General features: G+C 46.7%; 1 protein-coding gene and 1 long non-coding RNA gene across 4 annotated transcripts in view; one reads left to right on the top strand and one right to left on the bottom strand.

Moving 5' to 3' along the window:
* sema3c (sema domain, immunoglobulin domain (Ig), short basic domain, secreted, (semaphorin) 3C) overlaps positions 1-27,859 on the bottom strand; it is a 383,309-nt gene that overhangs the window by 286,147 nt on the left and 69,303 nt on the right. The window contains exon 1 of one of the 3 annotated variants that reach the window (XM_072471391.1): positions 4,416-4,538. The exons of the other annotated variants lie outside the window; for them this stretch is intronic. The gene's annotated coding sequence lies outside the window, so the exon portion shown is untranslated. Of the gene's footprint in view, positions 1-4,415; positions 4,539-27,859 lie in introns of those variants that run through there. 3 annotated transcript variants of the gene reach the window in all.
* Positions 1-27,859, top strand: part of LOC140387974 (uncharacterized) — a 133,490-nt gene that overhangs the window by 79,978 nt on the left and 25,653 nt on the right. The window lies entirely within an intron of this gene.

Here is a 27,859-nt window from a genome sequence, read left to right on the forward strand (position 1 = left end):
CTCCCCTACTCTGTGGAGGAGGTCCGTACAGTCACCAGGAACTGCCACATCTGCGCAGAGTGCAAACTGCACTTTTTCAGGCCGGATAGAGCGCACCTGATCAAGGCTTCCCGCCCCTTTGACCGCCTCAGTTTGGATTTCAAAGGGCCCCTCCCCTCCACCGACCGCAACACATACTTCCTGAACGTGGTGGACGAGTACTCCCGTTTCCCCTTCGCCATCCCCTGCCCCGACATGACAGCGGCCACAGTCATCAAAGCCCTTAGCACCATATTCACACTGTTCGGTTGCCCCGCATATATCCATAGCGACAGGGGGTCCTCCTTCATGAGTGACGAGATGCGTCAGTTCCTGCTCAGCAAGGGTATAACCTCGAGCAGGACGACCATCTACAACCCCTGGGGCAACATGCAAGTAGAGAGGGAGAACGGCACGGTCTGGAAAACCGTGCTACTGGCCCTACGGTCCAGGGATCTCCCAGTTTCCCGGTGGCAGGAGGTCCTCCCGGACGCTCTCCACTCCATCCGGTCGCTGCTGTGTACCACCACTAACCAAACGCCTCATGAGCGCCTCCTTGTCTTCCCCAGGAAGTCCTCCTCCGGAACCTTGCTGCCGACCTGGCTGGCGGCCCCAGGACCCATCTTGCTCCGAAAACATGTGCGGGCGCACAAGTCGGACCCGTTGGTCGAGAAGGTTCACCTCCTCCACGCGAACACGCAGTTCGCCTACGTGGCGTACCCCGACGGCCGACAGGACACGGTCTCCCTGCGAGACCTGGCGCCCGCCGGCAACACACACACCCCCGACACCGATCATCCCCTCCCTGCCACCAGCGCACCCCGCGACCGCCCCCTTCCCGGGAGGATCGGTCCTCCTCCCGTGTCCGACCAGGAGTGAAACAGAAACAAACAACGAAACGCTCCCGGAGACGACAACGCGGGAACAAGCACCTGCACCACCACCGGGGCTGAGGCGATCGACGAGGAAGACCAGACCGCCTGCTCGACTCGTGGCATCGGTGTGACATCAAGAATGTTGTTGGGACTGTAACGAAAATGTTCTTTTCTCTTACGAATATTGCAAATAGTTCACAAACCTTGTACATAGCCCAGTGTAGGGCAAAAATTGTAACGACATGCCCAAAATTTTCCTCCCAGGACCAGCCTTGTAAACACCTACCACCATGCGAACCACCACCCCGCTGGGTTCATTTTTAACAAGGGGTGAATGTGGTGGTATGTATTAGGGGTCATGTGGGACTGTGACGTCGTGATGCTATTGGCTGACAGATCCCGGGTCCTGGTTGGCTGTTGACCCCTGGCTCCGCCCTGAAGGCGAAGTATAAGAACCCGTGCTTCTCCCCGCAGCTCCATTCTGTTGCTGAACTGCTGGGAACAAGTCACGCTTAATAAAACCTCATCGACTTCATCTCTACTCGTCTCTCTCGTAAGTCATTGTGCGCTACAATCATCCACAAATTTTGAAAGTCTAGGTCATTTATATATCAGGAAGAGCAGATGTCCCAACACTGACCCATGGGGAATTCCAGTACAAACTTTCCTTTCGAAGATCCCCTTGGTTTGAAGTACAATCGTTAACCACTGCTGTTTGCTGCCACTAAACTAAACAGGCAGTTGAAAGGCCACTGGCAGGCCTTTCCTTAGGATGAGGACCCGAGAGGCGAGGTTCCCATCAATTGAGAGCTGCCAGAATTGAATAGAATTGACCACAGTTTTGTATTCGGTGATGAAATGTGGGTGTCGCCGGCCAGCATTTGTAGCTTATCCTAATTGCCTGGATGGTGTATTTGGGCATTTCAGTTAAGAGAGCTGGACTCGCATGTAGGGCAGACCAGGTACAGACAGCAGAGTTCCTTCCCGAGAAGGGACATTAGTGAATCAGTCACGTTTTTACAACAATCAGTGATAGTTTCATCGTCAACATTATTGATAATAGCTTTAAATTCCAGATTGATTAACAGAATTTAAATTCCGCTGGCTGTCATTGTGGGATTTGAAGCCATGTCGTCACAGCACGAGCCGGAACCTCTGGATTACTAGTTGAGAGGCATCACCTTTGTGCCACATCTTCCCCTGTGTCTCAGTGGAGCAAAATTAACAAATTCACGGAGGAAATCATCAAAGGAGGCGAATTGGATAAGCTGGACCCCAATCGACCCAGTGGGTGCGATTCTCAGGCCTCCCAGCCGCGTGTATCTCGGCAGCAGGAGGCGGTGCACCGCTTGCTGGCGGTGAGGTTCACTGTCCTGCTGCGGTCCATGGAAATTCCCATTGACGCCACCCCATGCCAGGAATCCTGCGGGCGGGGGTGCATTGCCAGCGGGACCAGAAAATCCTGCCGCTGGCGAATGGCCAGAGAATTCCGGACAGTGGGAACACTGGGCAAAAAGGGTTGGCAAGAGCAGAGAGTGAGGAAACTGGTGTTGCTGCACATAAAGAGACTATACTAAAACTGGCCTTTGATAGTCTGACTAACCATAATTAAAACAAGAAATCAATTTCTTAATTGTCATTCAGCTGTGGAGCATAACACTGCAAGATTAAAATGTAAAAAGATTTCTTCAATTATAAATATGATGGTCCACAAGAAATGTTTTGATCCGCAGAGACCAATTAAAATATTACTTCATTTAAACATTAGCTAGTCAATGCGAATAGCTACGATTGTGCAGAGTCATATGGAGCAAGAAAACAGAAGGAAAAGAATTATTGTACATTCTCAAAACCTGCTTCCAGTTTGCAGTACATGGAATAGTCAGGTTTAAATAAGGCTCGCAATGTGAAGGGGATCTTCTTGAGACTAGAGTTGTTGAATCAGTTCCAAGAATGTACCAATTGAAACCTGAACTGTTTACCGCAGCTGAACTGTAGTTTGTTGCATTTTCTTCTCCATAAAACTCCCAAAAATAATTATGTCAACATTTATTGGTGCGTTTGGTATAAACAAAAGCTTTGGTTTAAAAGCGTATATCAATTATATTTAAATAACCACAGACTTGAATCTGGAGTCTAGTAAACAATCCCAGTCAACGTTAATATGAAACTGCAGGCATTACCACTTAAGGCAATAAGCTTTGTAACTTGGCTGTTCACCAGAATAGTCTCAAAGATGTACATGTTTTTAGTTTAGTGCACGCAGTGAGTGTGCGGCTTAATTTCCAATGTAACAGATACAAATAAATTCATTTCCAATTGATTCATCTTATCCTTCTCTTAAAAGAAATGGAAAATGGCAGGAATTCTTACACATACTAATGCCCAAACTTCCTTAAAATGAGCAGCTCACCACACTTTTTTTGGCACTGCTATTTTGTAGGCATTATATGAGTCAGTGAGCATAATGCTGTCTTGCTTATAGTCGCTGGAGAGCAAATGAAGCAGAAAATGCCAGATTAGGAATAACTAACATATTAGAAAGCATTAAGATGAATATAAGTGACAAAGGGTGGTGAATGTTTGGAATGGATAATCCACAGAGACAATTAAGGCTGATAATCTCAGTTATTACACGAGGAACCAGCACAGGTGTTTGATGAGCAAATTATATGTAGAGAATGGATTGTTCACTCTGTCTTTGGAGTCTGGGGCCAATCAGAATGTTGTTTTTTGGTCCTGGATGTTGTTAGAATTCTATAAAGTCTGTGCAGGGGGAGCAAATGACTTTTCCCATTAGAGAAAAGAGATAGAACCCATAGAATCCCCACAGTGCAGAAGGACGCCATTCGATCCATCGAGTCTGCACTAACCCTCTGAAAGGACACTGTACCCAGGCCCACTCCCCCATCCTATCCCCGTAACCTCACCTTGAGATGTTTAACAATTAAGGATATTTAACTTCCTGTTACAGCACCAACCTCTCTCGGCACTATATTCAATAGATGGGATAGTTACTTTGATTTTAAAAATCAATGTAGGTCCATAATGGGCTTTCAAAGTCTGAAGTTTTAAGAGAAAGGAAAGTTTGGTTGAGACTATGAGCGAGACAAGGTTGAACAAGATTTACCTGGCATTCTGTCAAGGAATACAAGAGCAACACTGGCGGAGCCCCTGTGATGTGGGAGCAGTAACTCTTCAGTGGACTTTAGTTTGATAGAAAATAAATGGTTCAAAACAGGAAAGTAAGCTCCTAGAAAACAGCTTCAACAATTGGAATGCCATGGTGATTCATTTTCAGATCTGAGGAGAGAGTGAGAAATAAAAACAAGAGCTAACAGTGGATTCATCCAGAACACCGGCTGTTGACTAGACTCTAGTCAAGCATGAGAAAGCTGTTTTTGAAAGTGGATCAACATGTAATGATTCAACTAGAATGTTGACGGGACAGTAACAAGAGGTACTTGTTAAACCCAGGGGTTGAACTCATTGCAGAGTTGAGAAATGATGTTGTCAACTCACTGTTTTCCACTTCTGTCCATCCTCCGCCTCTGAACCTCCCTATGTTTTCATCACTGCCGCTCATCCTTTGGTATATTACTTGTCAACCACACTCTCCAAAGACTCATATGTGTCTGATTCTCCTCACATGTTGGCTATTAGGCATCTTAGTCTCTCCACCCAGTTGATTTGTTTCTTGACTGGTGCACATCTGGGACTCTTCCACTTTGCTCTTTTTCATGGGTAACATAACAGCTCTCCTCATGTTCAGCCAGATTTAAGTAAAGCAGCTGAGAGTTGGCATTATCCCAGCCTCCTTCAGATTCTGACACTATGGTAACTGTTTGCCTGTAGCTGCAAAAACTCAAATGTAGTTGGGGACCTATCTGCACAACTGAATCAGTTCTCAGGCAGGTTGTTAAATAGGCATGCAGCACTCACCCCAGAATTGATGAGAGATGTACGGGGGGGGGGGGGGGGGGGGGGGGGGGGGGGGAGGGACTATGTGACTATGTGTTGATGCCGACACAGAATTTGTGGACTTGCACGACAGCAAAACTAGTGCTGCATCTGGACCGATTCCGCTACTGCTAAGGGGCTTGAACGGCACCTTGTGGAACACATTCGATTCTAATTGGTGCCGGATTTGCCGGTTTCGCAATTGACACTTAGGAGGTTGACAAGCTGCAGCCTCATATACACACTTCACTCCCCACACACACCATCCCAGCCAACAAGATGGCAGGAAGGAGAGTGGCACCCAAGATTTGGGGACGCAGAGCTCAAGACCCTCTTGGATGCCATGGAGGAGAGGAGGATGACCCTATACCCTGACCTGGGAAGGACGTTGCCGGCCGCCGCCATTCTACATGCCTAGGCGCAGCTGGCAGGTGCGGTCAACGCATTGGCCAACGGTGTCGCCCCTCTGCTGTGTGATGTTGCGGAGGACGTAGCAGGCCGCCACGATGTGGGCGAACCTCTCAGCGTCACACTGGAGGGCCCCTCCAGAATGGTCCAAGCACCTGAACCCCATCTTCAAGAGGCCGAAGCACCGCTCAGTCAAGCTCCTGGTTGCTGTGTGGTCGTTCTAGCGGGTCACCGTGTCGGTATGTCGTCTCCAGATAGGTGTCATCAGCCACGGCCGCAGTGGATAACCCCTGTCGCCCAGGAGACAACCCACCCAGCCGGGAGGGAATCTCAAACGTGTCAGTGTGCCAGGATGAAGGCGTCGTGCACACTGCTCGAGTATCGGGCGCAGATGTGTATGATGGTCACATATCAGCTTTACGTTCATTGAGTGGTACCTATTTTGGTTTGTGTAGAGCGGCCTGTCATCTGCTGGTGCTCGTAGGGAGACATGCATCCCATCGATCACCCCCTAGACTTGGGGCATGTCAGCGATGGTGGCGTACCCCACTGCCCGGGCAGCCTGGTGGGCTCGGTCCACACTGAAGTGGATGTACTGAGCCGCATATAGGGCATCCGTGACAGCGCAGATGCACCTGTGCACCGAGGTCTGTGAGATCACGGACAGGTCCCCACTCGGCGCCTGGAAGGACCCCGTCGCGTAAAGATTCAGGGCAACCATCACTTTGATGACCACCAGGAGAGGGTGTCCTCCCCATATCCTGGGATGCCAGGTGTGCCATCATCTGACAGATGTGTTGCACTGTCTCGCTGCTCAGCTGGAGTATTTGACAGCCGGCAAGTCATCGAATGGCAGGTGGTGCCGGTACACACGAGGCCTCTTGCGGCACCTGCTTGACACCTCATCCTCCTCGGCCTGTTGGGCGGTTCGCTCTCCATCCTGGGCAGCTGCCACCTGTTTCTTCTGCGGCATACTCCGCCTCTGCAGTTTCCTCCTCTGTAAGCAGCACCAGCTCGTACAGCTGCAGGGCATCCCCCAGGGCTGCGGTGACCAGCAGGAAAGCCACCATTGGCGGTTCAATTCCAATTTTCATTGTCTGCAGGGGGTGAAAGGCCGACGTGCAAGCATAGTGCATACCCCCGTGTCCAACCAGGTCTACCGGGCTGCATGGCGGCCCAGGTTGGCACTACTGGCTCTGCCCTCGCACGTTCCCTCCCCCACATCCCCACACCCCTGGCCTCACGGTGGCCGGCACCATGGGGGCCTCTGGCCTTGGCGCCTGTTCCTGATGCCAGAGGTACCGTTAGCTGGCATTGCTCTCACCCGTGGTATGCACTGCGGCCCCCGCCCAGCGCCCCTTTAAGGGCTACTGAGAGCATTGCCCTGGGTGGGCTGCTGGCAGGTGGTGGCTGGGTGGGGAGGGTGGGTTGGGGGCACCCATACTGCCGGTGTCACTTTGCAGAACCAGGGGCCTAGGTGGGTGGTGATTGGGCGCGCAGCAAAATGCCTGCCTTGCAGGCTGCGGTAATGGCAGTCTGGGACTGGACACCGCCTCAGACACCTTGGCAGACCAAGGTGAGCCACTTGGTCTGTTCCCCCACCCCAACCAGCCCGGCCAGTGTACGGCCCGGCAGTCCAGAGTCGCGCCTCTCCATGTCGCTCCTTCTCTCTCTCCCTCATCAGCCATGACGCCGGTTTCATGAATTTTAAAGGGACAAGTGAACCACACCGTCGAGAACTCGGACCACCAGAGGAGGAGAATCATGGAGGCCCCGGAGAATACCAGGTTAGGCCGGCTAATGACATGCAAACGGTGTTTACTCTACATGTGTTCCGGACTGCATTGACACCGCTTTCGAGGTGACGGAGAATTGCGATTTGGCACCAAATCGGCACCCGCGGCGGTTTTGGCGTCAGAACCTATTCTCCGCCCAATCGTGTTTCCCGATTCCGGCGTCGTCGAATGGAGAATCCCGCCCATGATCTCAATTGTAACGTACATGGAGAAATGTGCATAGCTGGCATTGCGCAAGCCTGTTCAACAACTCCAGGAATTGAAGAGCTGACTTGACAGTCCTTAAAGGGCAATTGGGGGCCTCCGTGGAAAGGTATATTATTTGTTTCTTTAAGAAAAGATCTTTTTGTAGGACGAGGTGGAGCAAACCATGGTTCTCTCGGCTCCAAGTGTTCTTGTCATCCTCCTGACATCTGCCTCCCACCCTTCCCCCCAACAGGCCTCAGCTGTGGTCGGCTGCGAGGCCATTTTCTACCACAGCGAGTCAGTAAGCACTCTCGCCCTCACAACTTGGCAGAAAAAGAAATCACTGGGGCCTGGATCAGACATTCTTGATGCCCATCGCTGTTTGGTGCCCAAGTGGAAATATTTCCCTCAAAGTTGGTAAGAAATAAGTCTTGGATGTTTATACTCAGAAAAAAGATTCTAGCTACAAACCACAAGTTCAGCATTATCCTTGACAACTCTCCAATTTCTTATATGATTAAAATTATGGTTAACTGATGAATATTGCATAAAGGAACCCTTGTAAGTGTTTCTGGCCAATTAGACATGCTGAGTGCACCAACGTGAGACACTAGTCAAAACACCCTGAACGGTGTCCATGTGTGCTTTCATATTCAAAATTCCACATGAGCTGCCGAAGCAGCGATAGGACCAAAGTGCTTCTTGGAGAAATCGCACAAATACAGCACAGGTCACTGGCCTATTGGTGTCGATAATGAGACCAATTATTTTATTTTCTACTGGAAATACTTTCTCGAATTCTATTTCCTTACTCTTTTCTGACTTCTTATTCATTTTTTTTCTCATTTCAAATACGTGCCTGGTTTTCGTATAGTTGTTTTCATATTCCAATTATCCTCAGAGTCAGAAAATACCCTGGTAAAAAAAATCAGTGACTCTTTTACTATATCCTTTTCAATATCTTTCCAACAAATGCATGCCCACAAATATACACACCATCTGTCTTATTCATTTTCTTTGACAATAAACTCTATTTTTGCCTCACAAAAATTTTCTGCACCTACTTCTTCAGCCAGATTCACTTCAGCCAGATCCACTTCTTCAGCCAGATCCACTTCTTCAGCCAGATCCACTTCAGCCAGATCCACTTCTTCAGCCAGATCCACTTCTTCAGCCAGATCCACTTCTTCAGCCAGATCCACTTCTTCAGCCAGATCCACTTCTTCAGCCAGATCCACTTCTTCAGCCAGATCCACTTCTTCAGCCAGATCCACTTCTTCAGCCAGATCCACTTCTTCAGCCAGACGTTATCCCCTGGACCCATTCTCCTACCTTCAGCAATCTCGTTACACTTGGACCACACCCTCTGGCCTCTTACCCTCTCGAGACTTTTTCATTGAGAACTGATGGTGTAAAATCAACCCTCTCAAATTTCCTGCTCTCAAAACTCAAACTTCCTCCAACCTGCACTAATACCTTATTCCCAGGATCCACAAAAGGAACTGCACTGTAATTTCAGATAGTTCCTGCCCCTCAGAACTGACTTCTTCCTACCTGGACTCTACATGTTCCCCATCTTCTGTCTCTCCTCTTCTACATCTGTGACTCTTCTGCCACCATCAGTTTCCAGTTTCCTACCTTATTTGACCCTGAGGTGAGATTCCCACCTCATATTTGCGCCTTCAATAAGACCACCTATTTCCAGCTTCGTAACATGGTCTGGCTTTGTCCATGTCTTCACTTCTGCTTTCGCTACCTCTAGAATCGACTATCCCAATGCATTCCTGGCTTGTCTCCCACATTCTAACCTCTACAAAATGTGAGCTCACCCAAAACTCGGCTGCCCGCGTCTTGACTTGCAGCAAGTTCAGTTCCTCTGTCAACCCTCTGTTCATTGACATACACTGGTTCCTGGTCAAGCAAGGTCTTCACTTTAAAATTCTCTGCCTTGTTTTCAAAGCCCGCATGTCCTTTTCCCCCTCATCTCTGTAAATTTCTCCAACCTCACAACATATCTTCCCTCCTCCAATTCTAAGTATTCCATCATTGGTGGCCCTGCCTTCAATTGTCTGGGCCTCAAGCTCTGGCTATGTGGAACATGCCTTGTTCCAGCCCTAATCAGATCCCTTCCCTCACTTCTTTCCCTCCCTCACCTCTTTTCCCAGTGCTCTGATGACTCTATCCATATTATTTCCTGCTCTTGTCCCATCAATTTTGCTCCCAATTTCCACCCACCCATCAGCTTCACAGGGCAATGCTCACAGAAGCCCCTCAAATCTTCCCCTTTCTTTATCTCTAGGATATCGACGCATATCCACAAAACGTCCAGTGGCTCAGACAGCTATCTTTACCACTCTTCCTCTTACCTTGCCACGTGTAAGGATGTTATATCATTCTCCAGATCTTAGTCACATCTGTCCTAATGGTGCATGTTCCCTTCTAATATTTCCGATAGTTCTTCTCTTTTCCTCAACTAAGGACTCCACTATGATAGACAGGGCTTTTAACCATGCCTATTCCATATCATACACACCTCCTCTTCTCCCTTTCCCTCCCTCCCAGAACAATAGAATTACACTTATCTTACTTTCCACCCCACTATCCTCCATACTGAAGTCTTGTGGTAGCATTCCTGTCCCTGACCCAGGGGCCCGTGCTTTACTCCCACTCCTGGACTTGATGACCATGGAAGGTGTGTTCCTTCAGTGGTCAAACAGGTGATCATCGACCTATGCATCTTCTAATACATCCACGGTATGTGGTAAGAGTGAGAGTCTCCTGCATGGACAACCATGTTGGATGAAGAGTGCTGCCCCTCAAGCCATATCCGCTGGTGACTTTCAACAGGAAAAACTAGCCATGAAAACAGACACAAGCTACATATTGATTCTGCCATTTCTACCACCTCCAGAACATGATACCATCAAACTCATTTTCCCCTTCCCTCCCCTTCCAGCCTTTCAAAGCGACCACGCTCTGCAACAGCCTTATTCACACTTCAATCACCGCTGACATTTCCTGCTCTTCCAACAGCTTCTTCCAGTGCAAGCATAGGAGATAAAGTATCTGCTCTTCTACTACCTCCTTCCACCAGCTACGGCCTCAAACACTGCTTCCAGATAAAGCAACAATTTACTTGTACTTTTTTTTCAATCTAGTCTACTGTAAGACCTGCTCATAATGCAGTCTCCTCAACACTAGGGAGTCCAAACACAGATTGGGTGACTGTTTTGCAAGTAACAACTGTATTAAGTCCCAAGCATGGCCCTGACCTTCTGGTTGTTGTCGCATGGATTTGTCTGTGCTGTCTCAAATACGAGGATCTTGAGACATATTTGTTTAAACATAAACTTTTTATTGTTAATCTTTAAGTGCTAACAATCCCAGATATTAGTATGAATGGCGCTGTTTCTCCCATGCTGGCTGCTTATGAGTGTTCTCTCTCAGTCTAATACCATGTGACTCTATAGATCATACCTTGGCAGTGCTAGTCTCCAGTCCCATGTTAGCCCTGGCTCTGCCAAGTACCTTTACATTCCAATGGTATGCAGGCACTGTTAAGTAATGGGTTAAGAGTTAAGTAATGCATTAAGAGACGTTGCAATTAGTTGTCTCATTTATGTTAAGTACCCAATGATTGACACTGATATGTAAAGGGGCTTCAGGTGGCCCTGGTGTCAGATGGTGAGTTGTTAGAGTTTTGTGCAGAGGCTGTGGAAGTGAAATAAATGGTGTTTGGTGAAAAGGAACAGGACTTTTGATTCTTCATACAACGGTAACTAAAACGTATAACAGGCACCTACAACACGGTAGCATTGTGGATAGCACAATTGCTTCACAGCTCCAGGGTCCCAGGTTCGATTCCGGCTTGGGTCACTGTCTGTGCGGAGTCTGCACATCCTCCCCGTGTGTGCGTGGATTTCCTCCGGGTGCTCCGGTTTCCTCCCACACTCCAAAAATGTGCAGGTTAGGTGGATTGGCCATGATAAATTGCCCTTAGTGTCCAAAATTGCCCTTAGTGTTGGGTGGAGGTGTTGACCTTGGGTAGGGTGCTCTTTCCAAGAGCCGGTGCAGACACAATGGGCCGATTGGCCTCCTTCTGCACTGTAAATTCTATGATAATCTATGAACAGAATACAACATCCTCCTTTCTTCTCTAAGGAAAACTTTCATTTCCAATGGAGCATTAAAATATGGGCCGGTATTCCCCAAAATCCCGACCCAAGTGTTGACGCCAGTGTAAACACTGGAGTGTTTCATGCCGGCGTCAACGGGCCACTTGGTCAGTGGGCCACAGCGGGCCAGCACGGCGCTGGAGTGCTGAGCGCTGCTCTGGCACCGATACCCGGCCCTGCACTGCCGGCGCGAGTCTGCGCATGTGTGTGGTGGCCGTTTCCATGCCGGCGCATGCACGTAGCAACCGTTTCCATGCTGGCGCCATGCAACAGGGCGTAGCGGCACAATGGGCCCACGCGGAAGGAGGTAGGCCCCCTCCAGATCGCACGTGCCCGCCGATCGGTAGCTCCCGATCGTGGGCCTGGCCATCGTGCAGCCCCCCCCCCCCCCAGGAGTCTGATCCCCCTGCCCCCCCCCCCGCCAGGAAGTCCACCGGAGCCGCGGGTCCGAGCTCCCGCCAGGTGGTACCAGGTTGGAACCATGCCGGCGGAACTCGGCCAGTCGACTGCGGAGAAACGACCGCGCACGACTGCCGCCAATTCTCCGCTCACCGAAGAATCGCGACCCCCGTCGGAGCGGTGTGGCGGGAATGTCCGGCGTGACTGGCGATTCTCCGACCTGGCTCGGGCTTGGACCAGCCATGATCTTAATATGCTATCTTTTCTCCCCCACCTCAAGTCTCTGACTTTAGAAATTCAGACAGTGTTGAGGCTTGGCTGTTCTTCCGCATCTCATTGTGTCACATTTGGAGGAATGGCATCTCCATTTGATTCCCTTTTCACACGCCTTCGAATCGTGTTTCTCTTTATTAACAACCCGTCTGCTTTTTTTGGACTTAATGAATTTGTTCCATTCCTTCTGAGAGGAATGCTCATACCTAAGGTAGACACAATTTTTTTTTCCCCTGTGATGTCCACCATGTTCTTGCTGGATGTACATGTTTCACAAATGGAACCTTCATTTCCACTTGTTTCACAATTGCAGCCAAACATTTGTTTTCTTTTTTATTTTTATGCTGTTTTGCACGCCTGTGAATCATTTCATTCAGCTCAAATTTTTATTCTAGTTCCTTGTGCTTCAGTGAATTTTGCAATCTCATTTGTCTTTTATTTCTGTCTTTAAAATAACTGTGCCTTTGTCCTCCATTTTGGTTTCACTGCTGGCTAGAACTGTCCCTAGCACAGATTTAACTTGTTTCAGTTCTTTAATTTTGCTACTCATGGCTCCATTATCCGCTCACAGCTTGGAAAGTTCTATGACTTTTCCTTTCAAAGCCTCCCCGTTGCCATTCAATCACTTCAGTCTCTTCCTTTTAGCTTTTGGTTTCGTCCTGGAACATTGCTGAGTCCTCTCTGCCAATTGGTTCTTCAATTTGTTCAGGGTGATGTTAAATTCATTTTCCTTCTCTTTGTGAAGCTCACTTGCTTCATTTTGGGCTTTCCTGTAATTCAGTAGATTCTCCTCGGGTTTCTTCTGCTGTTCTTCCATTCTGCTGTTTAAGAAAGTCTTCATTTCTTCATGGTTGCTAAATGGTTATGCATTCATTTTGCAGTTGATCTTGAAGAGCAATCAGTGGTTCTTTCAACTGTTTGTTTTCTTGTTTACCGCTTGATAACTCACACTGGGTTTCAGTGCATTGTTTCATTGCTACTGATAATTCGAAGGCAGCTTTGTCTGAAGTAATATTCGGCATCCTTTTGAGCCCCTCATGTTTTTCCATGGCTACATGTTGATTCTTCGAGTAGTCGTTCAGGATCACAACTTCTTTGCATGTCTTTTCTGCCTGCTATTTGCCTGGCTGTATATCTGGTTGAGTTTTCCCAACAACTAACTTCGATTTGACAACTGTGGAATCAAGCTTTGTTATTTCCTCCGGATACCTTTGTGCTGTCTCTGAAATCTGTTTGTTCAGTACTTGAACATATTGGTTCATTGAAGACTTCATTTTCATGCAGTTTCAAATGTATATACTCAGCTTGAATCTTGCGCTTCAAGTTTCCAGTTCAGCTCTGATGTGAACATTTTCCGGTAGAACAGTGTGAATTATTTTTTCCATGTTTTGTTTCTTTCGAGTTACCTTAGATAGTTTTTATTTATTCACGGCCATCTTTTCTACTCCACACTGCCACCTGTCTCCCTTGCTCTGCAGTCATTTATCTCCCTCTCTCTGGGATTTGCTGTCACTTTCTTGCTGGGGTATTTTGTTGCCATTGGCACTTTATTAAGAGTTGCCCTCTCTCTGTGGTCTCTTATTTTATATCATGGCCATTTTCTTCTTGTAGCTCCAGCTTTAAATGTTGTTGCCCCTTTAATGCTGTTGGTGTTTTTTTCCACTCGGGTTATGTGCAGCTGTCGGTTTCTTCCCTGTGAGTTTCCCGTGCTTTTTCAGGATCCCCATAATTGTTGACTTTTGGTTTTAAAACTTCTTGTTTTAATCTTCAAAATAGTAGCATTTTTTATCTGGACAATTCCTTCCTTCTTCCTTTTACCTGTCAGTATTTTTGTTCTCTGTGAACAAAACTGTGCTTTTCCAATTCTGGTCCAATCTCCACCGAGCGTGATTACCGTTTGTTTTAACTTTTGAAACTGCAGCAATTCAATTTCTGGGCTGCGTAGATCAATGTCAGGGCAAGTCCTTTGTTTTATTTTTTTAACTCTGCGGGAACCTTTCACTTTTTCCTCTGCCAGCTGATTTTAATTTAATTTATTTTGTTTTTGTAACTTTGGTGCAACATGACCACCACTGCTACAAGCTGCTGGGCCCTGGGACCACTACCTATTCTATTATACAAGTACAGCTTCTTTTTTGTAACTTTGTTCATCATCTTGCAAACTAACCAGATTCTGTGACTCAGCGTTACTCACGGTCTTTCAATTTTTGCAGTTTTACTCACCATCTAGTGAACCAAGCAGAATCACTCAGGGTCTCGCTGTCTTTTGTATTTGCTCACCCGTCTTTGTGATCTGACCAGGATTTTTTTATTTTTTACTCCGCATTACTCAGGGATCTTACAATGGACTTCCACTCACACTGTTGGATTACTCGACTGTAGCAAAGGTTCTTCAATTTTTCTCCTTGGGCACATGTAAGTCTGGTCCAGCTTCAGCTGCTTTTAGAACAGAATGCCAAGATATGAAAAACTAAGTTCATTGTTTAAAATGCCACCACTCATATCCATGATGTGGTGATGCTGGCGTTGGACTGGGGTGAGCACAGTAAGAAGTCTTACAACACCAGGTTTGTTTCAAATCACTATTTGAAACAAACCTGTTGGACTTTAACCTGGTGTTGTAAGACTTCTTACTGTGACCACTCATATCACCACTGATCACCATGTTGTGTGATCACCATCCGCTGACATGATATGTTTTAGGAGCTCTCACTGCTGCCAACCATTTTGTAACATGGTGTCATAGCCTTGTGTTGCAGTGATGAGGAGCCTGAGATTTGTATGTTTAAACTTGAACCATTTATTGTTAATTTTTAACTATTTACAGATTGTAGGTAGTGTCATGCAAGGTGCTGTTTCCCTCATTCAGGCTGCTTCCAGAATGTTCTGTCTGAGTCTTTGAACATGTGATTCTATACAACATACCACGGGAGGTGCTAATCTCCAGTCCTGCGGTAACCTTTGCTCTGCTGAGCACCTTTACATTACAATGGCATGCCGGTACATACAGCATAATACAATACCGATTACCTGTTATTTTAATTTTCCAACCCATTCCCACTCTGACCTTCCTGTTCTTGGTCTCTTATATTCTTCCAATGAAGCTCAATGTAAGTTTATAGAACAGCGCCTCAGCATTTAATTAGGCACCTTGGGGCATTCTGGACTCAACCCTGAGTTGAACAATTTTCGATCATAATTTCCATCTCCATTTTCCCGAGCAGCAGTGATTGGTTACGATTTCTGTTATCATCAGTGATATCTCCTCCAGACCCATATTGTGATTTTTTTTCGCTTGTCCCATAACCCATTCTCTATGGTCCTGCATCAACATCCCTTCTGTCATTTAAACTCTCCTGCCTTTCACCCTCTCACAGAGCTTCTCCTTTGTGCTCCACTCCCCACAATACTTTCCTTCCTTCGAAAGTATTGAGGCAATGCTTAAGTAAAATCTGTTATAACTAAAAAAAAATTCCAATTCAAAGAGCCTGAAACTACTCCATCTCCCCTGCTGCAGATGTCGCCGTTACATACTGAATATTTCCACAATCTCCTGTTTTTATAGCATATCAGAGCCTAGACTATTCTATTTTCACTCTCATTAACTTTCTTCCAGTGCAATGTCCATTTCAATACTTCTCTCCAAATGACTCACCCATCGCATTTTCAATACGCTGTTTCAATATCACTTTCCTCTGTAAGAATTGCGGCAAAAAAACTTGATAAGCTTTGCTGCCATTCAGCTTCAGCTCAGTAATTTCATTCCTTTATTGTCCATCCTTTTACTTATGTGCTTCAGTCATCACTCTTTCTTTACTGACACATAATCTCCCTTCATACGCTTTCTTGACTTTCCTAATCTCTCTTTTCATTCCTTTTATTTCTTGTTTTTTTTCTGTCTTTTCTATCCCCCAGTTGTATTTTACGCTTCTCTAATTTTTCTATAATAGGAGATGTCAGGTTATATCTTAACTCAATCCCGCCTCCAGGTCATCTTGCCAGAGGTGGACGAGGGACGGGAGTGGCTATCCATTTGGCTGGGACATGGAGCCAAGGATTAATAATGGAGGATAGATTAAGGTTTGGGAAGGACTCCGATCAAATCATTTGAGTGGCACGAATGGCCTCTCACTGACTGCCAAGGCCCACAGCTCAGTGGAAACGGCCTCAGACTGGAAACTCCATGCCCTAATGATGGGGTCACAGGCAGAAAAGGCCACACTCAACAGCCCAAACGAATTCACTTGAGCAGATTCCTCTCTACTCAGATGGATCTGTCGGCTTCTGCCCTCATTATTTTTTGTTTTGTTGCACGCCTCCAAGGACAATTCCATCTTGCGGCACTGTCATATTCTCCTCACTGTCCAAGCACCTCTTCTGGTTGGGCTGCCAGCCCTCCAAAAACCACAGGCCTTCCGATTGGGGTCTCAGCCTCCGGAACCTGCCTGTTGTCCTCAATTGGATGAGGTTCCAGAGGAGGCTAATTAAGAGGCCGCTTCCACGATGATCTCACAGGTTCTGCTCTGTGGGTTTTACCTTGGGATTCGTTAGCTTCTTACTCCAGACGCGTTCTTTCTGGAGGCAATGTGTTGCTCTTTTTAGCCTTAGTTTATTAGCTCTGATTATGTCACCTTTGCTCACGAGTCGCCAGGTATCTTTCTGATACCGCCACGTGGTTCAAGCTCGAATTATGATTAATAAGTCAGCACACCGCTTAGTAAGATTGAAATCAACGGTCATTTATTATATACAACAAGTAATGCTTACACAATAATCCCACTATCTATATAGAAACCTATCACTACTGGCCAATACTTAACTTTAGGAAGGGCCCACCAGGTCAGGGAAACAAATGGCTTATCGAATCGGATCTGGCACGCGGGATTCAAAAAGGCTGATACAAGTCGATGGCTAGGAGTCTTTATCGGGTAGCGATCGCTGGAGTCAAACTTACTGTTTCTTTGTTGATGTTCTTGCGAAGGTCTCGAGCAGGAGAAGAAGGGAGAGAGAGAGCGATCTAAACTTGGCCCCTTACTTTATAGGGCCCAGGGGCTTCCGGCCTCTCGGGGCGGCCCTTGACCCTGAGTCCCAAGTGATTGGACTTGTTCCCAATCACTGGGTTCGATACGTCCAATAACGGGGCGATTCCTCGATCGGGGGGTGGTCGTTCACCTGTCTTTGTTTCGGCCACTGCAGGCGCCGACAGGTCTGGCCCGGCATTCAATTGCTAACATGTTGCAATTGTTCCCGGGGATAGCCGATTAAACTGCAGATGTCTGGGTTGATATGCTGCTAATGGTCTTGAGTATCGATCTGGGCCAACCTCCCCAGAGCCGAATACGCTATTCTGTCTGCAGCTGTCCGTTTGTGTCCTGTTGGCTGCTTTTCCCATCAGCCTTTTCGGTGAGCCATTTTAAATCGGGTTTTGGCCAAATTAATAGGGAATCAGCCATTTTAGGTGGCTACAAATGGTCATTTGTTGAAAACACATTTATTTACATGATAACTATTGACAAAGATTAAATAAGATCAAGCCATAACTGGAGTTACTCTCTGTGGTGTTACTCAGTCATCTTTCTTCAGTGAGGCACATCACTGTGACAAAGCTCCTTATTTAAATGCTCAGTAGCTGTTGCTAGAGTTAATCCGTTAACTTTATATGTCCCTCCTCAAGTCTTTATCCCAATCCTATTATACACACATTCCCCCACCTCAACCAGTACATAATCAGAGACTTTCTCACACTGATTCAAGGTTGTCTTTTCCTGCACTGCTCGTCTTGCCAGTCCCTGGGCTATCCTCATTATTTTGTCATCTCCGGTGTGGTTGCTGGGTTGGCTTCATCCTCCTTCACCTGCTGAGCTGCACCATTGCTGGGCTTCACTTGAGACATTTCCCGCCATATTCTACTGTTTCTCTGTGGGTTTGGTCACTGCTGCCACCATCTGTTGTTGTGGTTTTATCTCAGAGTTTATTGGCTTCCTACTCTAGAAGGGAATAGGCAAGGGGTTTTTGTTGAACACACATTTATTTACATAGCAACAATTTACAAAGGTTCAACAAGACCAAGACATAGTTTGAGCTACTCTCTAAGGCCATAAGACATAGAAGCAGAACTAGGCCATTCAGCCCATCGAATCTGCTCCACCATTCAATCAAATCAGTATGTTTCTCATCCCCAGTCTTCTGCCTTCTCCCCATAACCCCTGATCCCCTTATTAATCAATAAGATGCTTCTCAGTCACCTTCTCTCAATGATTGACATTACTGTGATATAGCTCGTTATGCACATGCTCAGTAGCTATAAGTAGAGTTAGCCCTTTAATCTCCAGGCGGGTCTCACAGGCCTTTAGGTATGGGACCCATATTTTCTCCCAGTGGGAGAATGCTTTCAAAAGTGATAACATTCCCCTCTTCCTCACCAACTGCTCCACAGATGTTACCTGACCTGCTAAGTATTTCCAGCATTTTCTGTTTTTATTCCTATCTTTGAAGTATCCACTCCACTGCTGGAATGTTCAACTTTAGTCATCTTATTTTTTAAATATTTCCCATTTCTGGTCTGCTGTTTGATCTGTCGTTGTTTCTCCCAATCAGTTCATCTTGGCTGCATTTCTTTCCATTCCATTGAAATTAGTTCACTTTCAGTCCAGCACCTTTATCTTAGACTCTCACTCTTTTTAACCTACTTCCAGGGTGAACTTGATTAGATTCTTACCCAAGGGTCTTGCTAACTCCAGGTCATTTGATTACCGAGAACCAGTTCCTGCCTTACATCAATCCCTGTTGGATCTGACTCAGTGTTGAGGCCAGCAGTGACCAGATGATTTATGAATACTAATATTGGCTGCTGAATTTAAATATATATTTTTTTAAATGGCTAATTTAAAAGAACTATTTGTTGAGTTGAGTGGGCTCTTGGCTGTTTAAGAGTGGAATTTCAGTTCCCTGACATATTAAGGATTATTTGGCTGACACTGTACAGTTCTATTATGTCTGAGGGAGTTTTCAGGATTACATTTGCAAGCAGCTGAAAACGCCCTCAGCAAGGGGTTAGAAAATGATACAAGAGCTATGCATCTGCGCTAAGCAAAGCAAATAACATACAGTTATTATCGGGTTGCAGTAATGATCTATTTTGATAGATGTTGGCCCAATTTCTAATAGATATTTCTTTTTCAAACCGTGATTTGTGAGATAATTAATATAACAAATGGACCATTACAAATACACAAATTACTCTTGCTCTCAAATGTTCGACATTCTATTTTACTAACTGGAGGTATCCCAAAATATGGTTAAAAAAAAGAACCATAATTTGTTTTCCAACTTCTTCAAGTCGATTTGAAATTGCAAGCATATTGGAATAAAGTCACAACAGGAAATGGTTATGAGCTAATGTATCAAATGAACAATTCGTGTGTTTTGTGTCACACTCTCTATATTACCGAAAATTGACAAACCAGGTGTTTTAATTCCTCCAGTTAAATTGCAGGATACTAATTTGCATGTGTTCCAAGTTTATGACATTTACACAATTATTGTTTCTGGCAATTGGGCTGGAAGCATTATAATTCTGAGATGGTCAATATCTGTGAGGCTCTCCTGCTCGTCCAACTTAACATTGGTAGAAGAGCTGTAAATACCCTGAGGGACAAAAACACAAATTTGCTATTGCTGAGACAAGATAGCACAGATGGACATTGAAAATCCCTGTGATGTGGTGCACTCTAGAAGGGTTTTCATGTGGAAGAGTTCATTGTTGGACTCCTGACCTCCTAGTTTTCTCCACCCTCTCTTAAAATGAAATCAGAATCGCTTATTGTCACAAGTAGGCTTCAATGAAGTTACTGTGAAAAGCCCCTAGTCGCCACATTCCGGCGCCTGTTCGGGGAGGCTGGTACCGGAATTGAACCGTGCTGCTGGCCTGCCTTGGTCTGCTTTCAAAGCCAGTGATTTAGCCCTGTGCTAAACCTATCCATCGCACTACTTCCTCTCTGGAGTTCTTCACGGCTGAAAGGGCTGAGAACATTAACTCGATTTCTCTTTCCACAGATGCCCCCAAGGCCAGCTGGGTTTTCCCAGCATTTTCTGTTTCTGTTTTGCTTCTAGTTCAGTGTTGGAGTTGGATACAAAAAGAATTGCCTGAAAAAAAGAAGTGATGCAGCCTTTTTATTCATTCATGGGATGTGGGCATCACGGTCCCAGCATTTATTTCCCATTCCTCATTGTCCTTGGACTGAGTAGTTTGCACAGACATTTCAGAGGGCAGTTAAGAGTCCATCACACTGCTGTGGGCTTGGAGTCACATGTAGGCCAGACCAGATAAAAATGGCGGATGACTTTCCCTAAAGAGCATTAGTGAACCAGATGTGTTTTTACGACAATATCATGGTCATTATTAGACTTGCAAGTCCAGATTTTTATTCAAATTTCACGAGCTGCCATGCTGGGATTTGAACCCAGGTCTCTGGGTTATAAGTCCAGTGAAAACACCACTGTGCCACCGCCTCCCTGGCAAACCACTAAACGGGACCACTTGTCCTTGAAAGGATTTAATCAGAATCATACGACTCCCTGTAATATTTCTTGTTCATGGGTGTGCTGGCTTCATTCACAGGGAACCCTCTTTTAATTATTATTTTTGCTCTGCTGCATATCAACCTATTATTTTAACTTTTACATATTGTGCTCCAGCCATAAACCGCAAATAGTCACTGTAACACATGAAACTGTCATAATATCCACTCATGTATATAATGAGATGCAGACAGTCAGTGATTGACACACAGGATAACCAATGAACACACACGACACATAACAACCAATCACCAGACAGGACACCACCACTATAAAGCACACAGGGCATTAAGACTCTCCCTCTCTCTACAGGACACAGCTACTGAGATAGTAAGAGTGCACAAGCCAGTGAGCACTATCACCATGAGGTAGAGAGTTAGTCTGATCAAGCCAGTAGGAGATTATCAGTTAGATTGATAGCATGTCAACTCACAGCAGACTATGTACAGCAATCAGGAAGTTCAATAAAACAGTGTTGGACCATCTCCTGTGTCAGAAGCCTGTTTCTACTTTCACTGCACCCAGTTGCAGTTAATGTTGAACCAACTTACTTAACACATCATGGTGCCAGAGTGCTATTAATCCTAACGAACCTACCTCGAGTGCATCTGCAATGACCAGCAAGCAGCCATCCAGAGGCATGAAAAAGATCCAGCCTCCTTCATAACTCCAGATCTCTGGCAACCTCGGCGCCAACTGGAAAGTCTTCAAACAAAAGTTCCTCCTGTGCATCGAGGCCTCCAACCTCGAGGCATCGGATGCCAGAAAGATCGCGCTGTTCCTGTCGACTGGGGGGGATCACGCCATCCACATTTATAACTCGCTTACGTTTGCCGATGGTGAAGACAAGACAAAGTTCAAGACAGTTCTGCTGAAATTCAACAGCCACTGCAACATTGAGGTGAATGAGAGCTTTGAACGGTACATCTTCCAACAGAGGCTTCAGGGTAAGGATGAACCTTTTCAGTCCTTCTAGACCAATCTCCGCATCCTAGCGCAGTCATGTAATTATGACTCGACGACTGATTCCATGATCCGGAATCAGATCGTTTTCGGGGTCCTGTCCGACTCCCTGAGAGAGCAGCTCCTCAAAATCAAACAGTTGACCCTCTCTGTCGCCATCATTGTCCATGAGCATGCCAGAAATCGCTACTCCCGCATCAGGGTGGCAGAAACTGCAAAACTGGCCTCCCGCGAGGCAGAAAGGGTGCAGGCCATAGCGAAAATGCAAGGCCTGAGCATCGAGGAGAGTGGCCATTTTGTGCGCTTTTCTTGGGTCCCCACGCATGCGCGCCACAACCGGGTGGACGATGAGGCCGAAGACCCTGAGGCGCATGCGCGAACTTCAGCCGACCGCACTGCGCATGCACGATGGTGCACAGAACATGCTGACGTCAGCGTCATGACGTGTCCGAATTGTGGCTGCACCCATTAAAAGCGGCAATGTCCAGCCAAAGGCAGGCGATGTCTACAGTGTGGAATGCCTGGCCACTATGCGGCCTTCTGCAGGTCCGCTCCACCGAACAACAGCCAGCGATCCCAGCTGCAGCGCAGACATGTCCGCTGCGTACAACAAGGCATGCAGGATTCTGATCCAGACAGCCCAATGGACCCCGATGCTGACTGCCTCGAGTTTCCATATCGGATGGGCATCATCATTCCCGCACGTGAGTTGGTCTCTACCGTGTCTGCCAACCGCCTTTCGATCCTCAGTGTGGATCCTGATGACGAGTGGTGTGCCGTCATCACGGTCAACCAGTCTCGCATCCGATTTAAATTGGACACTGGCGCGTCGGCGAACCTCATATCACAGTCGGACCTCGATAGCATCCGACACCAACCTAGCATTCTTCCACCAGCCTGCCAGCTCCTTGACTACAATGGTAATGCCATAGCTGCCAGTGGGTCGTGTCAACTAGGTGTCTCTCACAAAGCAATAAAGGCGACGTTGAGATTCGAGACCATCCGGCCTGACAAGGCATCCCTGCTCGGTGCTCGCGCATGCAAACTCCTAAATCTGGTACAGCGAGTTCATGCCATGTCCTCGACACCGGCAACGGCCTCACCCAATGCATATCTCCAGGCTGAGATAGACGACATTCTCACACAATACCACAGTGTGTTTGATGGGAGGGGCACCCTCCCATATCGCTACAAAATATTGCTCAAACCGAATGCCACCCCAGTCATCCATGCACCACGCCGGGTGCCGGCTCTTCTCAAGGATCATCTGAAAACGCAGCTACGAGAGCTTCAAGAACAGGGCATCATCACAAAGGTCACAGAACCCACAGACTCGGTCAGCTCCATGGTCTGGGTCAAGAAACCCACTGGCGAATTCCGCATTTGCATTGATCCCAAAGATCTGAATCGCAACATCATGCGAGAGCATTACCCGATCGCGAAGAGTGAAGAATTGACCTGTGAGATGGCTCACGCCAAATTCTTTACCAAGCTGGACACCTCCCGTGGCTTCTGGCAAATTCAGCTGGACGAGTCCAGTTGGAAGCTGTGCACTTGTAACACTCCGTTCGGCAGGTATTGCTACAACCGCATTTGTATCATTTGGTAATTGTAACTTTTGGTATCATATCAGCTTCCGAAGTATTTCATCGCATAATGGAGCAAATGATGGAGGGCATCGAGGAGGTGCGAATCTATGTGGACGACGTGATCATCTGGTCCACGACGCCCGAGGATCACATTGCTCATCTCAAACAGGTTTTCCAGAGGATTCATGAAAATGGCCTCCAGCTCAACAGGGCCAAATGCTCGTTTGGGCGGTCCGCTATCAAGTTTTTAGGTGACCACATTTCACAGCAAGGTGTGCAACCTGACGCTGACAAGATGCTGGCAATCAACCCATGAAGACACCAGAGGACAAAAAGGTGGTCCTCCGTTTCCTCAGGATGGTAAACTTTCTCGGAAAATTCATTCCCAACATGGCATCCCACACCACGGCCCTCCGGCATCTCATTAAAAAGTTGACAGTGTTCCAGTGGCTTCCCGCACATCAAGCTGAGTGGCTTGAGCTGAAGGCGAAGCTCACCACAGTCCCAGTACTGGCAAAGATATCCACAGACGCAAGCCAGGACGGCATTGGGGCGGTGCTCCTCCAGCGAGACGATTCCTCGTCCTGGGCTCCAGTGGCATATGCCTCCAGGGCCATGACTCCGACCGAACAACGGTATGCCCAGATCGAAAAGGAGTGTCTGGGTCTCCTGACAGGAATTGTCAGGTTTCATGACTAAGTATACGGTCTGCCGAATTTCACGGTGGAAACAGACCACAGACCTTTAGTCCACATAATCCAGAAGGATTTAAATGACATGACACCTCGGCTGCAGCGAATTCTTCTTCGTCTCCGCCGATATGACTTCGAACTCGTCTATACACCGGGCAAGGAGCTGATCTTTGCGGATTCCCTAGCCCATCACCATGCCGTGTGAACCGGGCGACTTCATTCGCCACATTGAGGCACAGGTGCAGTTGTGTGCCAGCAACCTCCCAGCCACTGATGAACGAGTTGTCCAGATACGCGAAGAAACTGCCAAAGGTCCTCTACTGCAGCGCGTGATGCAACACCTTGCCCATGGCTGGCAAAAGGGGCAGTGCCCCCAGTTCTTCAACGTTAAGGACGAGTTAATGGTTGTCGAGGGGATCCTTCTTAAACTAGATAGAATCGTTATTCCCCAAAGCATGCAAGCCATGGTGCTCAGACAGATCCATGAGGGTCACCTTGGGGTCGAAAAATGTCGATGCAGTGCTCGGCAGGCAGTCTACTGGCCTGGCATCAGCCAGGACATTTCCAACACGGTCCTCTACTGCACAACATGCCAGAAGTTTCAACCAGCTCAGCCCAAGGAAACACTGCAACAGCACGAGATCGTGACTTCTCCGTGGTCCAAGGTGGGGATAGACCTCTTTCACGCAAATGGGCGTGATTACGTGCTCTTGGTCGACTACTTCTCCAGCTACCCGGAAACAATGAAACTGTCGGACCTCACGTCCAAGTCAGTGATTAAAGCCTGCAAAGAGACGTTTGCCAGGCACGGCATACCACTCACAGTAATGAGTGACAATGGCCCATGTTTCTACAGCCAAGAGTGGTCCAACTTTGCACGATACTACCACTTCAGTCACATCACATCCAGTCCCCATTACCCGCAATCAAACAAGAAGGCCGAAAAAGGGGTCCACATTGTCAAGCGGTTGGTGTGCACGGCTGCAGACTCAGCCTCGGACTTCAACCTGGCGCTGTTGGCATACAGGGCAACCCCTCTGTCAACTGGTTTGTCTCCGGCGCAGCTGCTCATGAACTGCAACCTGAGGACGACTGTTCCAGCCATCCATGTTCCAGACCTTGACCGCCTCACGGTGCTGCAGAAAGTGCAGCGATCCAGGGACCAGCAGAAGATCACGTAAGATGCTCATGCCAAGGATCTACCTGTGCTGGCTCCAGACGATGTTGTTCGCGTCCAGTTGCCTGAGGGAGGTTGGTCAGCCCCAGCTATTGTCGTCAGGCAGGCTGCCCCCAGGTCCTTCATTGTCCAAATGGCTGATGGCTCCATTCTACGGCGCAGCAGGAGGGCGCTACAAAAAGTTCCCTGCCCACCGCCTGGCCGCACTTCTCCGCATGTCATCATGCCTCCTCTGGACATCTCGCACCACGAGGCCACCGATCTGGCAGCGATCACGCCTCTCCATGAGGCCACTGACATGGCAGCAATCCCGCCTGTCCAAGTGCCGGCGTTCCCCCCTCCACCTCTGAGGCGATCAACAAGAATTTGTCGCACACCACAAAGACTGAATCTATAGACTTAAATCTTGTAAATTTTGTTCAGATTGCTCAGTATCTGCATGATAGATACCTTCCCATGTACATATGTTAATTCACTCACCACTTGTATATAATCATGCATGTATATATATATATCGCTACGTTCCAAAATTTACTTCAAAAAGGGGAGATGTCATAATATCCACTCATGTATATAATGAGATGAAGACAGGCAGTGACTGACACACAGGATAACCAATGAACACACACGACACATAACAACCAAATATCAGACAGGACACCACCACTATTAAGCACCCAGGGCATTAAGACTCTCCCTCTCTCTACAGGACACAGCTACTGAGATAGTAAGAGTGCACAAGGCAGTGAGCACTATCACCATGAGGTAGAGAGTTAGTCTGGTCAAGCCAGTAGGAAGTTATCAGTTAGATTGATCGAGTGTCAACTCACAGCAGACTATGTACAGCAATCAGCAAGTTCAATAAAACAGTGTTGGACCATCTCCTGTGTCAGAAGCCTGATTCTAGTTTCACTGCATCCAGTTGCGGTCAACGTTGAACCAACTTACTTGACACATCAGAGACCAAATTGTTCTCTCCAATGTCAGATTGAGCAGTCAGTGACATTTCTGATCTATTTACTTTCATTGCCGTCTGTATGTTCCAGAGGACTGTGCTAAGGTTTAAGATTAAAATGAATCTGAACTAAGAGGTTGTTCCTGGAATTACTGCCCTGAATTTTATCAAACAGAACAGCAAGTCATGCAAACCCAACAAATCTCAGGAGCTGGGGCATCCAAGTGACTGAGAGTGACAGTTTGTGAAAATAGCAATTAACAGTCAATTCCAAGACAATTGCCTTAATTTGTTGCAAAAGTAAGTGCAGAGTATTGTAGACCACTTATTATTTCTGCTGATGTGAGAGAAGTGCAACTGTACACTAATTTACTTGGGACAGTAATTGTCACTGTTCGACATCTCATGCACTCCAGGAAAAAAAACCAAACCACATCGTAATGAGTAGCTGTTTATTGCAGTCCATTATTAAGAAGCAAATTGAGCACAGCATTAGGGAGACTTCTGAGTGACCCGTCTCCCTTGTTATTTTCAAATGTCTCCAATAACTATAGAGCTAACTTGGGTTGCTGTGCTCTCCGTCGGTCTCGCTCTACCTCATTCAACCTCTCGTACGGATGCCATGATCTAAATGGATATATATTCCAATTTTCAAGGGTTACATTTAAAATTTCTGTGAGGGTGTCATTCAAATCAACTAGGTAGAGAGGTTACTGGGGCAAGCACTAAAATTATCCACATGAATGACAGAAGCATTTGAAATCAAGTCATTGAACTAGATGCAATAGTGGCAACCAGTAATTATGATGTCAAGGGCACCGAACGTTCAAATATGTTAAGGAAGTGGGAAAGAGAGGAAAGCTGTAAAGATTGACTTAAGGGAAACTTGGAGGGGGGGGAGGGGGGTGCAATGATTGGCTAGGGGGGGTGCTATAAGATAATTGAAGCAACACTGCAGAAAAAGCCACACTATGAAAAGAATTAATTTCATTGAGAAAAAGGTTAACATTCATCATTTGCTCCATGTCAGGATATGACTCAGCACTTCATATCTATATTAAATGAGTTTGTGAGAAAAGAGAGAGGCATATATTGATAGCAACGACAGTACGATAACGTATAGTTTGGCTTGGAAGATAACATGGGAAAATCACCAAGCAAGCTCCAGTACATCAAGCTGCAATGCTTCAGAGATATGGGCCAAGTTATTCAGGGACTGCTGAGGTACCACTCAGGAATTATAATTGAGGATAAAGGGAAATCCTTCAAAAATATTTCATCGGACATAAGGGAGGGAATCAAACCTCAAAGCAGCAAATGCAAAATTGAACGAAAATGCTCAATTGATCAATGTGAAAATTCAAAGGGAGATTACGTTCTTTCCAAACAAAAACTCCTAAAGCGAGAGAGTGCACACAGGGTCAAACACCAGATTATGCAGCAGCAGGCAAAACAAGAAAAATTGGGAGCACAGCAGCAAAAGCAATACGTTCTGCCAGAAAATCATTTGCATGCTCCAACAAGAAGGTAGTCAAGCAGGAGTAAAATAAACACAAAGGAACCGTCACGGAGTTGCACAGAGATTGAGTAGCATACGATATATTAGAGATGTTTAAAAACTAAGACAAACAACGGGCAACTTTTACCGACTTTAATTCTCAGATGGCCAATCCAATGACATCCGTTTGACACCATTGTCAAAAATTAAGATGACGTTCTTTGTGTGAGATTAGCTCTTTGGCATTAGCACATGCTCTAAAATAGAGTAATCAACTGACAACCTATAGGATGAATCAATGATAAGAGCACCGAG

This window comes from Scyliorhinus torazame, chromosome 13 (genome assembly GCF_047496885.1).
Source record: "Scyliorhinus torazame isolate Kashiwa2021f chromosome 13, sScyTor2.1, whole genome shotgun sequence".
Lineage (NCBI taxonomy): Eukaryota > Metazoa > Chordata > Chondrichthyes > Carcharhiniformes > Scyliorhinidae > Scyliorhinus > Scyliorhinus torazame.